Below are 16777 nucleotides of genomic sequence, written 5' to 3'. Positions count from 1 at the left end.
GCTTCTGGGGGATGGCTCACACAGGATCCATTTCTTGTTACTTTTATACATTAACATTGAAAGGGCTTATCATTATTGTCACCTCTGACATAGTGAGCATCTCTGTTTTTCCTGTGTATGGAGAGACAGGGTAACCTATGGTTAAAATCTAGACACTGGAGCAGGATGGTATATTTATAGGTTTAATATGCCACTAACTATTCTATAAACATGTTCAAGTTATTGTTCCCCTGCCTCAACCTCTACAGCTATAAAATGGAACAATTACATCATGGTACTTTTGAAAAGAGTTGATGAGGCAAAGTAAGTAAGCTGCATCTAACAATTTGTAAGTGCACCTGAGTGTTTATGATATTCATATTTATTCATATTTTTATGTAATAATTGCATCACATTGTATTAATAAACATAGTTGATAACCATGTGAGAGACTTATGCAACCATCACCTGAAACTAAAAACAGCCACTCTTAGTATTGCATACTTTTTCAGAAATCACAGTACAAGGAAGTAAACAGCAATGCTTCTTCCTCAAAAATAAAAAAATAATAAAACAAAATAAAATAAAACATCTTGAAGACATCTCAGCATCTCATCTTTTCTTGTCATCTGTCATTCTTCCATTCATTCAGCCACTACCAGTTTGTCAGCTTTGTTCATTCCTGGTACCTCCTGGACGCTAGGATTCAGATCACAATAGAACACAGTCAGGACTTAGGTCTTTTCTCCAGTCTTAGTCATGGTTATCATTAGTACAAGGGTATTTCCAACCTTCCAAGACATTAGTTTGCTAAGAACTATCATGTATGATTAAAGCATTTTCTAGTTTGTTTTTAAATTTGTGTGTGTTGTGTGTGTGTGTGACAGAGAGAGAGAGAGAGAAAGAGAGAGAGAGAGAGAGAGAGAGAGAGAGAGAGAGAGAGAGAACAGAAGTGGGTCCCCTGGACCTGAAGTTACTATAAACCTCCCAGTGCAGGTGATGAGAACTGAATCCAGTTCTGTGCGAGAGCAAGAAAAGAAGGAAGTGTTCTTAGCTACTGAGCCATCTCTTCAGCTTCACATTCTTGATGTTTTTTTTTAAAGCAGAAGCATATTTTACATCCTTGATTGTGTTTCTAAATTTTTGCTTGACTTGGAGATAAATATTGATGGAGAGTGAATATTTTACTATGTCTTATATGGTTCCAGGAAAAAAAAATAATGGTTTGTCTCAGAAATGCTCCCTCTAAGCTTACATGCGTTCATAATTATCTGGGTCAATATGTAATGTTCCAAAAACTATACTTCAAGAAACTGGAAGCATCACATTTAGTTTCTTATATTTGTAGTTGTCTTTACTCAGAGAGAAATGAGAAATTCATGTTGTTGTTTTCTAAGATGTGGTGTTCCGCCATGATGAAATCAGAGTGTTTACAAAACAGGAACAAACATTATAGATTTATAGATTTAGAAGATTTGAGTTTTAGGACATAAGGAGAAAAAATAGGTTGAAATTAACCTCTTGACACAAAGAAGTAAAAAACTGAATAAACAATAAATCATTATTTAGTGCTCCTGGCAAAACACAAAGCTAATCTCTGATCTATAACAGACAATTCACAAAAATGAAAAAGAAAGAGAAATGACTTACACTCATGCAAGGTTTTCTGCCCAGAGAAAATTTCTAGACTTCAGGTCAGAAGAGAGAGACTCGGGTAGATCCTGGCAGCCTCTGTAGGTGAAAAACAAGGGGAGGGGGCTAGGATTTGTGCAGCAATCATAGGAGGAGTTGTGCAGAGACAGAATGCAGAATAAGCATAGAAGTCCTTTTCTATCTTCAGCTTAATAGAAACCTACACACTGACACTGGGCAAGAACATTTTAGAAAAGAACTATTGTAACTTCCATACTCATGCAAGGTCAAGGATTGTTAAAAATTCCGCTGTCTGAAACAGACAAGCCTGCCTGGAAATTTAGAGCAGCAAGGGATCCATCTCAGCACAGGGCTGAGTTAGCCCTGCAGTGAGGAACAATGTACCCTAAATATAAATCTTGATAACAGGCCCAAAATAGATAAAGCTTTATCAAAACAACCTGCTGTCTGTCAGAAAAATTCAAATACTCTTGATTATTTTTTTTTAAAAAATCTAGCATATAGCTGAGGGCTAGAGAGTTGGTCTTCCCCAGGGATGAACCTAACTTGTTATCAAATACAAGCAGTCACACCAAAATCATATACAAACAAGTAACTAAATAGACTCAGTAGGTTTCTCTCTCTCTCTCTCTCTCTCTCTCTCTCTCTCTCTCTCTCTCTCTCTCTCTCTCTTATACACACACACACACACACACACACACACACACACATATATATATATATATATATTCACAAAGACAAAGAATCTATGTTTGAGAGGGAAAGGTGGATGGCATGGGAGAAGTTAATAGCTTCCATATGTGTGTTGCTAATGTCTGGTATCTTCCTGGCCAGTAGGATACAGAGTACCACAGAACACCCTGGAGACTTCAGTCATTTCTTGATCATTTCTCAAATTCTTCCTTAATGATATCATTCGTACAAATATATTTCCAACCTAATGCATGACTAAGAAATGTAATGAATTATTAAAGCATTCCCAATTTTCTTTGTATTTAGTGCTTTAACAGAAGCTGCACATATATGCATTCAAAACATAAAATTCATAAAAATCCAACAACACCTGTTGATTTACCACAAGGTTGTAAGTGAATGTCAACAGTACTTTCTACTCATGCTTGTATTGACCCAGGACATTATTTAATAAATATGTTTCCATACATGCATTCAAATCAGGTCATACTAATTTCCCTTTCTTGATGTACAGACCTGCTGATGGCCTGCATTTTGGCCGCTCTGCTCATGAAGAATACAACAGAAAACCCTAGGGGTGGTGATGAGGACCAATCATTTCCAGACACTGTTGACAGAGAAGTTAGCAGTGATAGGAAAAAATTGGGAGATTTGCTTGTACTAGGGCAGTGGTTCTCAATCTGTAGGTCAGGACTCCATGGGAATCACAAATAATATATCCTGCAAACTAGATATTTACATTATAATTTATTTATAAGAGTAGTAAAATTATACTTATGAAGTAGCAATGAGATAATTTCATGGTTAGTGGTCATCAAACACCAAAGAACTGTATTGAGTGCTAACAGTGCTAGGAAGGTTGTGAGCCACAGCTCTAGAGAAAGCCAGAATTTGCAATCTATTTCAACTTTTGTCACATTTGTTCTAATTTATACAGAAATGTTGACCTAAATCTTACTGTTAGCTATTTGATTCTTTTAACCAATATCCACACGGTCTTTCAACATGCGCATGTCTTTTTGAACTCGCCAATCAGAGACCAAGCATTAAATGATGGTTCCTAATTAATTGTCTATTAGTTCCTCTGGTTTTCAGAATTGTCACTAGCCTTAATGTACTGTGAAAGATTCTTCTAGAAGTGCTGAGATTGCACAATGCTCTTATTTCACAAATGAACCAATGGACATTGTTAATTAATGCATAAACCCCAGAGCTGCAATCTGACACTCCTAAGTCCCATCCCTTGCTTTCTGCTATGCACTGAAGGAAAAGAGTTAAATTATGATTGTTCTCAGAGAGTATGTGCTTTTCTCTAAATATAAATATTCTAAAGAGTTAATTGCCTCAACATTTTTGACTTTTGTTCTTGGATAAAAAATGTAGGGCAATGCGGAATAATGTTTTACAGGGTGTACATTACACAAATGATGCTACATTGACTGAGTTCTTAAAAAACACTGACCTAAAATCCAAATGGGTTGCACCAATAGTTAAACTCCTGTGATATTTTGTTGTTGTTGTTAGTGTAAAGATATGTACATGTGTTTATTTTTTTAATATTTAAATTTTTCAAAAATTTTTACATTTCAGATGTTATCCCCTTTCCCCATTTCTGCCCTCATCCCATCCCCCCTCCTCCTGCTTCTATGTGGTTGTGCCCTCACCTGCCCACTCACTCCCACCTCCCAGCCCTCTAATTTCCCCACACTGGGGTATCCAGCCTTCACAGGACCAAGAACCTCCTCTCCAACTTATGCCCAACAATGCCATCCTCCCCTATACACAGCTGGAGCCATGGGTCCCTCCCTATGTGCTCCCAGGCTGATGGTTTAGACCCTGGGAGCTCTGGTTGGTTGGTATTGTTGCTATCCCCATGGGGCTGCAAACCCCTTCAGCTCCTTCAGTCTTCTTATCTAAACTCTGAAGGTTTTGTTACAATGTTATATTATAAATTGGCTCTGAACAGAGTGTCTTCGCCTTGTGACCTTAAAGCCCACTCCTCAGTGAGGCTTTATTTGAATTATCTAGTGAAAATTAACAACTTTATTCCATAATCTATCTTAAAGATTCACTCACTGTTTGTTTGGTTTTTTTTTTATCCTTCACCTTCTCATAGACCACCATGCATACAGGATATCAGCAACTACATGATTTTTTTACTTACTGGCTTGCATCCATATACTTTTCAGAACAGAAATTCAAGGTATTCACAGTTGTCCTCTAAGAAAATGCTAGAAGAATTTCTAGAATAGTGTAGTGTCTCAATCAGTAGTTTTAGCTTTGTGGATAAATTTTCATTTTGCTCATTTGAAGTTATATAGATTCCTTGATTTCCAAACCATACAGCCTTGATATCATTTGTGAAGTATCATTTGACCTGATACATACTTTAGTTTTTCTAATCAAATTAAACCTCAGTATTCAGATCATATATAATAATCCCCCATAGAAGTAATATTATATAGACTTTGCAGGTTGTGTATATGTATTTCGGAATATATGTGTATGTATAAGAGGCCTTGAATTTAAAAAAGAACAAAAAAGGATATATGGGAGGGTCTAGAGGGAGAAAAGGTGAAGGTGAAATGATATAATTATATTCTTTTTTTCTTTTTATTAGATATTTTATTTACATTTCAGATGCCATCCCCTTTTCCCATTTCCCCTCCTTAGGAAACCCCTATCCCATGCCCCCTTTCCCTTTTTGCTTGTATACAATTTTTTAAAATGTTAATCAAAGGCTTTATAAGTTTGGTATTGCTCAATCAGAAGTGTAACCCAATACCCAACCTAGATATATCAACTATCTTTGACTGGTGGAGACATGTGAACATCTGCCTCCATGCCCCCTCCTCTTTCTCTCTCTTTCTCTCTCTCATCACCTAGCTTCTCCTCTCCTTCTCCTCTCCTTACTCCTTCTCTTCCTCTCAGTACTCCTTCCTCCTTAGCTCCTCCTACATATCACCCTTCCTGTTAAAATAAAACTTTTCTCTCAAAATCCAATTCGAGCATAATTATGCCTAATTGTACCAGTGAGGTACAAGATAGTCCTAATACCCAGTCCATCATTTTGTTGACTAACCAGAACCTCTGTCATCTCTCCTAACTAACACACTTAGTTCTGAACCTGGCTTTTTTCTTGGCTTTAGAATGAATGTTAGCTGAAGACCATCCACTCAGATCTTTTCTCTCAAAGTGAATAGCCAGGATTGGCTATGAGACTATAAGTTTTCAACCCCATCAGAAATCCAGAATGACTGAGTTAACTGAAATTATGGGAAGCACTAAGCATAGCTTCTAAAACTTAGCCAATTTATAGAGACCGCTCTTAAACACAAAATAAATAATTTTCAAAAATACTTTTAGACACTGCCTATATACCATAGCAATGACCAGCATAGCTAGATATACCTGGCAGAAAAGATGGGCTTACCAACATGGATTTCTTCTCACTCTTCTTGTGCAACTCCTGAATGTAAATCTGTCAATAGCAGATACTAACATTGAACCCACAATATAGCACCATTCTCTGGGGTGAGCAGCCAGAGACCTGGTATTAGCTTGACTATACTAGGCCATGTCCATCACAGAAAAGACAACATGTTGTCTTTAGTAGAGTAGACATTTACTCTAGTTTTGAATTTGCTTTTCCGGAATATAGTGCTTCTGCCAAACCTACTTACCAAACACCTTATCCACCATCACAGCGTTTTACACATTGCTTCTAACCAAGACACTCACATCACAGAGAGAGGTGTGACAATGACCCATATTCATTGAATCCATTGGTTTCTCCACCATGTTTCTCACTATCCTCAAGTAGATGGTCTGATAAAATGGTAGAATGGACCTTTTAAAATGCAATGTGGTATGAGATTGTGTCTCCTAGAAATGGCAGAAACGATTAACCCATTTTATCACAACAACACGGCTGCCTAAACAAGACTTAAAAAAATACAACCTAAATAGATATGCTAAAAACAGGGGGGAGGGGTTAAAATCTCACAGAGTCCAATCCCTAGACAAAGCGCTACAGGCAACTAAGGAATACTGAAAGAGAGAGAAATAGTTTCTCCAGCACTGAAACTTTTTCCACAGTGCCAAATTGTCAGGCCTAAAGTTTGTGCATACTAGTCATAATCAATAGATTGTAAAAGCTATAGTTAAATATTTATGTATTTAATATATAAATATAAATATACATGTGTAGTCCTTTAGTGTATACACACACATATATATCACACACATATATATACACACACATACATATATATATATGTATATATATACACACACACATACATACATGTATGTGTGTATTCACGTAGGTAAAAAAAGGTCTTAAATTTGAAAACTAGTAAGGTGGGTATATAAAAGCGTCTAGAAAAATGAAAGAGAAAGGGAAATGATGTAATAATATTTTCATTAATTTAAAAGTAAGTCCAGGTAGTGAATTAAGTTTTCTGAGAGCACATTCAGAAGAGACATGAATAGGTATAATGCCCCTAAAGCTCTGTCTTAGGTAAAACTCTTCTAGTTCTCTCATTCCTAGTTTATGAACCTCCCTTATTTATGAAATCTACCCTGCTTCCTTCATCTGCAAAAATTTTCTTTTCTGAAACACCCTTATCCAAGCTGCCATATTTCATCTAATTGATTCTAACTCAGACCTTTTTAATTCCTCTCTCATCCAAAGACCAGCCTGAATCTTTTCTGTCCCTCACTCCTCAGATCTGCTAAGGTATCATGACCTTACCGACCTTAGTAAACTCATGGAGAGGACTCATTAACCAACCCACAGTGACTTTCTCATCCTAAAACCACATCAACAGCAAAAATGAACCAAGGAATGATACCCACTCTTGCTCAACTCAACTTTTTAAGGTGGATTTAAGAATGAAGGAAGGTGATGTTACTAAAAGGCCAGGAAAGCGTTCTTGTGAATACTCTCATCTATTTCTAAGCCTGGTCTCTCAGCTAATATCAATTTGATTATCCCAAAGAGGCTGGCCAGAACAGGGACCCTATTTTAAGTTAATTCAATGATGCAAGCTGCCTAGACACTATGGTTATAATGGATATTGTATAACCATCTGTTTTTAAGCAGAAAACAATATACATATAAAATATAGGCCAAAGAAGCTATGTTACACTAATATACCAAAAAGTGAGGATTTCTTTGCTCTATAAAGTCTTAAGATACTTTTCTTCTCCAGAGGTTTTCTTCTCTTAAATTAAAGAAATTCTTTATTTGATATCAAATTTCTGTTTTCACTATCAAAGTTAATGAACTTCATTAATTCATATTGCTAACTGCACTCTGTAAAGAAGATGATTTCCGTTTTGAGTGCAAGCAGCAACCAAAACGATGACGCATCTTGTCTTCGTTCTACATCCAAATATAAATATTTCTGATAACCTCTTGCTATGTGGGAGGCTGCTGTCTGGTGTGATTATTAAATTACAGCTCCGGCATTGTATTCTCCCCAGTTAATGCTCATCGTAATTCGCTAGTCTGCATTGTATGTGGCGCAGAAAAATTCTGATTTCTACTCACAAAATACAGGTGAGCAAATTGCTCTGTGACACCGTTCATTTTATTTCATGAGTATTTGAGGTAAAAATTGAATGCGGGTTCTCCTTTTTTTAGTTTGTACATATGAAGAAACCAAAGCCTTTAAAAGTATTTCTCATAAAAGCACACACAACTAGGGTGAGTAGTGTTATTTCACTTTGCACACCATAAGGAAGTCAGTATATAAAGGTACATAACCTTCTTCAACATCACATATCAAGTTAAAGGCAGAATCAAAGACAGAAATTGCATGTCTCACTTCAGTGGCCCCTATTTTATGTGCTCGCCTTCACCTAGCTACAACTCTTTCAAATGGTAGCTTTTTGAGGCAGCCTGGCCCTGAGACCCAGTTTCTTTTATAGTATCTCCCTGCCCCCGTCCCCACCTTTTACTTCAGTGTCTGTTCAGCCCTGTTGAGAACAGGCCCAGTCTGAGCCCAAGAGAACACAACAGTTGTTAGTGTCATTCCCAGTGATGTGTACAGTCTGACGGTGCAGCTGATCCTGGAAACCGTGATTCATATTTTATTGCCACCTTCCTGGGTTGCTTTTATGGCTGCTTTTATTGCCTCCATCTATTTATTCAGAAAGTGTCATTTCGAAAATATAAACCTGAAAACAAGAAAGCAGTTGAGGAGAAAAACAGAACGTGTGCTTCTCTGGAATGAGTATAACAAACTGTATTTTCAAGCATGAAAATACTCTTCCGAATTTATTTCTCTGAATACACTCCCACCTGCTATCCCAAGAGAGAAGGGTTCTGGGAGTGGGAGCAGAGGGAATGAGAAACTGGATGTCTGAGATTCGCCCTTCAAACATTTTCAATTCACAGATGAGCAGCACACTGAGGTCTAGAGCCAATGAAGCACTGACTGTCCAAATCCACACCCCCATTCATCCTGCTAGCCCCCCATATCCCAACCTGAACCTCTTCCACCAGGGTTGGGCTATTCTCTACATTTCTGAGCCTCCCAGAACAGGTGTTCCCTCAAATCTCTGGCTGGGAGGGTTCCATCCCCTTTGCACCTCACTAAATAGAGAGCCATAGAGACAGTGAAGAGGGGCTCCCAGGAAGAAAAGGAATGTTTTCACCTCCAGGCAGGTTTGCTTATCTTATCCTTGTTAGCTCAGATCCGGAAGGCTAGCAAAAGCAAAAAAAAAGAGCTTGGGGAAATAGAAGTGTTCTTTATTTGCTTAGATGGTGCTATAAACATCCTACAGGACCAAAATGGTAGTTAATGATTGACTGATCAATCTGTCATGAAGTGCTGATTAAGTATATATGTGTAGTGCTACTCTATGTAAACATGAGTGGGCCAAAGAAAATAATAACTAAAATTAATGGTTTTGTTTCAGAACTTTCATTCGCCATTTCATATTGTGAAGTGGGGTGAGAACAACCCAATTGCAAGAGCAAAAGGCAAAGTTAAGTTTATTGAATTAAATACTCATTAAAGATAATTTTTATATAACATTTTTATTAAAACTTTTACTGATATATTTGATATATTTATTTATAAAGTGCAAAATCTGGATGTACTTAAAACACCCAGAAACTTAAAAAAATATATATGTGGATCTTTTCATGTGGGGTAGGATTGTTTAAGCCACACACACTTTTGAACAAAGTACACTTGAAAACAAATTATCTAAGATCTAAGACTGTTCTAGAAGAAACCTGACAACGTTGAACACATCTCATCTACCTGAACTTAATTCTGTATATATTCTAGTTCTCATGTATGATAAAACTTACTAAAATTAATTTTATGTTAGCCGCAGTTTAATGTCACCATTTTGCTCATGTATGCTATTATTTTATTCCATATTTATTATGGAAATGGTAAGATTTTGTTCTCTGTCTACTTGGATTTCCTCTAAGGTTGTCATTTGTTACTCTAACAGACCATCAACTCAAGAAAGTATCAAAGAATTCTTTGATAACACCCTAAGATCTAAAATATTGAGTAAAAATGACATTAGAAACTAATCTGTTTTAAAACAAATTTATATTGATTCTAAATCACTGTAAAGATGAATTTTATCTATTACAGAAGTTAAAATTGCATGAAAATCAAGCACTTTCATAAATATGTTTTTTCTCTTTCTCTGCACACACACACACACACACATATACACACACATGGACTCACATGTTTGTGTCTGTCTGCCTGTCTCTGGGAACATGTGTGCTGGGGATTAAACCCAAGGTCTCCTTCATGGTAAATAAGCATAAAATGTATTTTATTAGCTTATTTTTAATTAAGCTATTTGTTGCATTGAAGAACAAATTCCAGGTCTAAACCCGCAAGGCAGTTAATTTATAATTCATTATAAAACATTTTATATTTTATTTTTCTTCAGACACTTTTTACATTTCCTATTAAGTTCCAGTTATCAAATCATAAATTGCACTTATATGTATATATGTGTGGGTGTATACATTTTTGTACATATAAACACAGAGATGGCTTTGACAAAGTAACTGTAGAAGCTATGAACAGAGCAGCAGATTTAGCCTTTAAAATTCAGTTCCAAATGGTCAGCCCTAAAAACATAAGTATACATACAAATATCATATAAACTGAGCAGTTAATATTTAAGAATGTATACATATACACACATATGCACACATGCATACACACATATACATACATATATACATACACACATATACACATATATGTACATATATGTACACACACACACACATATATATATATATACTCACACATATATACATATGCATGCAATAACAATTAGGAATGTGTGTGTGTATACAAATATGCATGCAATAACATTTTGTGAAAATGCCATGAATTTGAAGGAGAGCAGGGTTGAGTATTGGGGAGGGTTTGGAAGGACAAAGAGGAAGGGAAAATGTAATTAATTATAATCTCAAAAACAAAATTTTTAAGTACAAAAAACAGTTCTTAAATAACTGGGAAGGATCTGATAGGAGTAGGAGGAGAGGAAAAATAAGATCAAAATAAAATTTTCATTAAAAAAGACTTAAAGAGAAGTAAAAAAGGGCTTAAGACAGAATGTAAGTCATGGTGTTTTTCAGGCTATAATTACTGTAACAGAATGTTTCTCTGAGACAGCAGAGATCACATATATATTTTTGCTTGTTTATTCTATATTTGCATTTTCCTATAAACTGTTTTTATTTAATCTACATTTTATTCAAGATCATGTGTCTGGTATCTACCACGTAGAACCATAACCCTTTATCTTAGTCAGCTTGGTTCATAACAATGACCAAAACTACATACATATATACATACATACATACATACATACATACATACATACACACACACACACACACACACACACACACACACACAGACACACACACACACACAGCATGTGCATTGATTACTTTCCTTTTTTAGGGATTTTTTACTCTGTCTCTTTTGCTCTCGGTGGCTCTGCCTGGTTGTGGCTCTTTGTACCCTGCTCTGTCTTTTATGGATGGCACATCTCTCAATACCATGATCTTTTTGTTCTGATCTTTCACTGAACTGTAGCAGCATGGGAGTTGATTGGGAAGGCATCTGGAGCTTGGCTCAGCCAGGCCACACCATCAACCAAGACACCAATGTGTGCACACACTTGGCTCCTCCGAGAGGCAACTCTACAATTCTATATCAGAAACATCCTGGGAAATGTACTCTCTGCAGCTGTAGCTCTACCTCTATGTGATTTTCTTAAATTAAAAAATGAAAAGAAAGAAAGAAAAACAATTTTCTTCTGTTGTCACTGGAGCAAGTTTCATAGAAAATAAATTTGAACTATAAGCTAGAAGAATATGAATACGTGAGTACACACACACACACACACTTGCTTTGTTATTGTCAGTTGGGTTGGTTACTGGGTTAATTCCTGTGGGTAAGCCTTCCAGAAAACGTGGCCATAGGATCACAGGGGCTGCAGCTGGGTGAAGCTGTGTGGTTTCAACTTCAGATGACTCTTGAAATATGGTTATTTTTCTTTCAATTTCAGATTATATATCCTAGGCTTCAAAAAAGAATAAGCTTGAAGAGTGGATCCAAATCTCAGCACACTCAAGGTTAGAAATGCTTCCAGGTGAGTTTAGAGATAGCCTGGGTTGGGGGGTGGGGGGAGTTGGAGCAGCTTGATGAAAATTTCCACAGCCATTTACAGAGCCTGATCTGCAAAGTGCTTTCTGTTGTTGTTTGTTTTGAAGGAAATAGGCAGTGAGTATTGCCTGCTTGTTTGTTTCCTTGTCATTCATGGCAAAGCATCAGTGTTAGCAATAACTATGGATGCTGTTAAGGGAATAAGTTTGTTTTCTGCCACTTTTTGATTCTGTCCACCGTAGAGCTGAACTTAAGGGGATAAAAATGTCAAAATAAACCTTGGGAATAAAGTCAGCATATGTGTCAAGAAGGAAAAACTTCAGATGGCCTTCACAGTAAGTACTCTCGGCTGAAGTCATGCACAAAAAGACAGAGGTGGGGAGGGAGAAAGGGAAGGAGAGACAGAGATAGAGTCAGAAACACACACAGAGAGACACAGAGAGACAGACATACACAGACAGACACACGGAGACAGAGAGATAGAGTCAGAAATACACACAGAGACACAGAGAGACAGACACACAGAGACAGAGAGATAAAGTCAGAATCAGAGACAGAGAGACATAGTCAGAATCACACATATAGATACACATACACACATACACACACACGAGAGAGAGAGAGAGAGAGAGAGAGAGAGAGAGAGAGAGAGAGAGAGAGAACAAAGACTGAATTATGAGACCAGGTTCTTTTTACGCACATAAAATATAAGAAATAACAGCAGAAGCTATCTTAATTTTCCTGTCGATGTATATTACTCATTTTATAATACTGACCAAAACCTAAGACTGAATTCGAGATTTATCACAGGGAATATGCTAAAGGTGCTATATCAACTAAATATGAATTTTAAAGGGGGGAAGTTTCACTAAGTAACTATGTCCCTGGGCTTTATGCTGTGGTTATCTTGTTGATGCCATGGTGGGTATGATTGGACAATGAAGGACTGCACTGGAGTCCATGCTGTATAACCCAAGAGTCTTTGAGAAGTCAGTACTTACCCAATAAAACATATTAATAAAATTTATCTTTAATATACTCTCTGAATTACACCACCAGGTCTACATTCTAGCAGAACTTTAATGTAGTAGGTTAGTATATGACCAATCAGGTTAACAGTATATAATAAAATTAATAATAAGGTTGTTTTATCTCATTCAAAATTTGACTTTTTAAAAATAAGAGGGAGGTTTTGGTGGCACACACTGGTAGGAAATGTTAAAGAGATGAAGGCATTAAGATCATACTTTAAGGTCAACCTGAGGTGTACTTTTTATTTTGAGGCCCTGTGGACTAATAATAGTGGGTCTGAATCCAGATCAGAAGGCTGAACATCCAAAAATGATTGCAGCTGGCTAGGTATGGGGTACACGCCTGCAGTCCCAGCTGTGTATGAGGCTGAGACAGGATGGTCACAAGTTTCATGCCAATGTGGGTGGCACAGATAACATAGTGAGACCCTGTCTCAAAAACAGAAAGCAAGTAAACAACGTTGGAGGTCAACATCAGTCTTCCATTTGTTCTTGGCAGTAGAGATGTATGGCTCAGTTACAGACACAGCAGCCAGACACTAAATAAAGAAATTGAAATTGCTAAATTGAAAATGATTGCTAATGCTTGGGCATGCTAGAAAGTCATGACTAAGGGGAAAAATGTAAATATTGTAGTGGAGATTTACAGTCTTTTTTTTTTTTTTTTTTTAACAAAACCCTATATCAACGAAGAGAATTCTATAAACCTAAACATTTTGCCTTTGGACATAAACACATTTTGAAAAATTTAAGTATCTTACATAGAAGACAGACAAATTGATTTGGATTTGTGTGAGGATTATGTTTGCAGCAAAGCTAAATGGACCACTGAAGGATGGAGGTAATTCATAAAGAGACACTTTGGGATATAAATACTGTATCCAGTTTTAAAACATGGATAATGCACTGTAGTCATGGTTCCATACTAATCATATTCACTTGCGTCTCTGATTTGTCCCTTCACCTCCCAGTCTCCTAATCACACTCCCATAGAATAAGAGGAACATACTCTAACCCTTTCACTTTACAGACGAGAAAATGGAGCTAAAATAAAATTTAAAATACAATAGGGCAATCCAGTGGGGAAAATTCCCTATGCAGCTAAGAATAATATGCGTAACTCGGAGCCCTTGATTTCTGTCATTCTCTTTTGTGATGAAAGTCACTGTGCTGAGCTGGAGGCAAATCACAAACTACAAAGACAAGGCAGTAAATAAGGAATTGTAAATCTAAGGCTGATGCAAAGAATAAACATTGTATTTTTTACTTGAGTTACTCAGGAGCAACACAGCATTAAAGCACTAGAAGTAGGATGTGAAAAAAACAGAAATTCCAGTCCCTACTCTATTGTGTGTGTGTAAGTGTGTGTTGGTTGACTAATTTGAGTTCTCTTGGTGTTTGTTTCCATGGGGCATGTGAATTGCTACTCAGCCCATGTTATAAAACTTTTGTGAAGATCAGGTGAGACAGTGGGTGGGAGAAGTTCTGTACATTCCAAAACAGTAAAAAATAATGAATATGTACATAGTACAGTGTTGCTAACAAGCAAGTATTATTTTTTCACATTCTGCACAATGACATCCGGTTAAGGTTCTAGGGAGTATCCAGTTGGTAAACACTGAAACAAAAGTATGCAGCAGTTACGTTACACCAGTATCCTTTCCTTGATGTTCAGTGGAACAGAGGGTCCTGTGTTCTATCACTTGACTCATCTTTGCGATTTCAGTAAACCACTCAAACCTGCTCATCTACATATTGTAATACTTTTAGCTGTTCCTTGGCCTTACATCCTTGCCTTACACTGCCCTGCTATTCCTAAAAACAAATCAACAACGAAGGAAAGTAAACACAGCAAGTTCTATATGAAAGAGCTACAGTAAAATAAGGGACAAAGCCTTCCAGAAAACTGATATTCAATGCCTGCCCGAATGACAGGCAGAGACGCTAATATAACTGGACTCCCGGCTCACAAAGGAGTTAAAAATGAAACAGCATCCGCTTAAGATCAATATGAAATTCTATAGGCAGCCTTTACAAAGAAATCAAGGCAGGCATAATATGATCTCAGCGGCTCACTCTCAGGAAGATGGGATCACTCCAATGTGCAGCACTAGCTAAGTGCAGAAGCCAAGTCCTCCTGAAAGCCCTGCTAAAATGGAATTACTGCAATCAGGCAGTATGGTCAGCAGGGCAAAGATGAGATTGATGAGGTTATCAGGAGACAAATAGGGAGTGAGCCTATGCAAATTGCTGGACAGAAAAGAAAAACATGTCCACATAATGTGTCATTAACAGTTTTCATTCAAAGAATAGAATAAGATGTCCACTTAACCTATCAAGAGATTTCTAGATATGCATCTCAAATTAACCAAGAACAGGAAGAAGTGCTAACAGCCCAAACAACTGCTTCCGTCAATGAGATTTTGTGATAGTTGTAAGCTGACATCTTAACAAGCTAACTACATGTCTGTATTCAGTGTATTGTTGTCAACTCTTACATTTCACTGGGGGGGGGAGGGGACAAAAGCCTGATCATTTACAAACAAGTGAAGAAAATATAACTTCAGGAAGCAGCATGTCCATGTCCTTTTTTAAATAACTTAAGGAAAATCAGACTTTGAAATTCAAAAATTGCCATTTTCATAATCACTGTTCAGCCTCCTTTCTGAGCCAGACCCTTTTAAAATAGCTTCAGTTCCTATTTTGGACAAAGGCTCTCAAACAGAAATAATGGATGCTAGCAAGGCCCCCCACAGTATGATCTAGCTCTTGCTCCTCAGTTTACAGCTGGGGACATTGAGGCTGGCTGGACATTGTGTCCACGTTAACACTGGAGTCTAGTCTTTCTGTGATAACACACGCCTGAATGGGGAAACTAATGTCTAAGGAGAGCTGATACAGATAACAGAACCCAAAGAGAGCTCATGTTGAAAATATTAAAAATGAGGGAAATCAAAAAGATTCTATGAATCAAATGTTATGAAGACTACATAGATGAGATTCAGTCATGGAGGCTTTACGGTGCCATTCACTGCCTCCTCCTGCCATTCACTCCAACCTCACTTTTGCCAGAGGCATACATTCCAGGCCTGTGATCTCCACAGTTCTGGAATAACACATCAAAAGGACGAGCACAAAAAAATTTAATTTATAAGGCAAGCAATATTCACTTTTACACAGTGCCTAGAAGAACACATCTGCTTATGACTACTCTGAAATCTGTTTATATCAGTTTAAGATATCAGTGATATATGACTTGGTAGTAGTGACCTTTGTTCTCTTTTTTTTTTTTAATTGCACCTTCAATTTTTTTTTCCTGTAAAAATGATTTGGTAAGTGTTATTCTTTGAATCTTGGGAAGCTAGGAGAAGATTAATCTAGCCCAACAGAGGAGCTAAAGTGGCAAAAATTGATTAAGGCATTAAAATACCTACAGTATATCTAGAAAATATGACCTGTCTCTAAATGGTCCCAGTAAATCACAAGCCAAACTCAAAGGAAGCAGTTAAGAAGAGCTTTACCAAGTAATAGAAAAGTTTTCAGGACAGAGCATTTTGTAAGTGCCATTTGATTTTTATATTCTGTGCAATCAGAGAGAGATATTTATACAGCTCAGCACAATGTTTCTACCTGTGTTTTTAGAAAAGAAGACTAAGCCTAATGCACAGGTAATATTTATTATATATGTGCAGTCATGTAGATATTGTACACACATATATTCAAGTGTATATAAAAATAGTT

Source organism: Arvicanthis niloticus, chromosome 19 (assembly GCF_011762505.2).
Source record: "Arvicanthis niloticus isolate mArvNil1 chromosome 19, mArvNil1.pat.X, whole genome shotgun sequence".
Classification (NCBI taxonomy): Eukaryota; Metazoa; Chordata; class Mammalia; order Rodentia; family Muridae; genus Arvicanthis; species Arvicanthis niloticus.
This window is presented reverse-complemented; position numbering follows the sequence as displayed.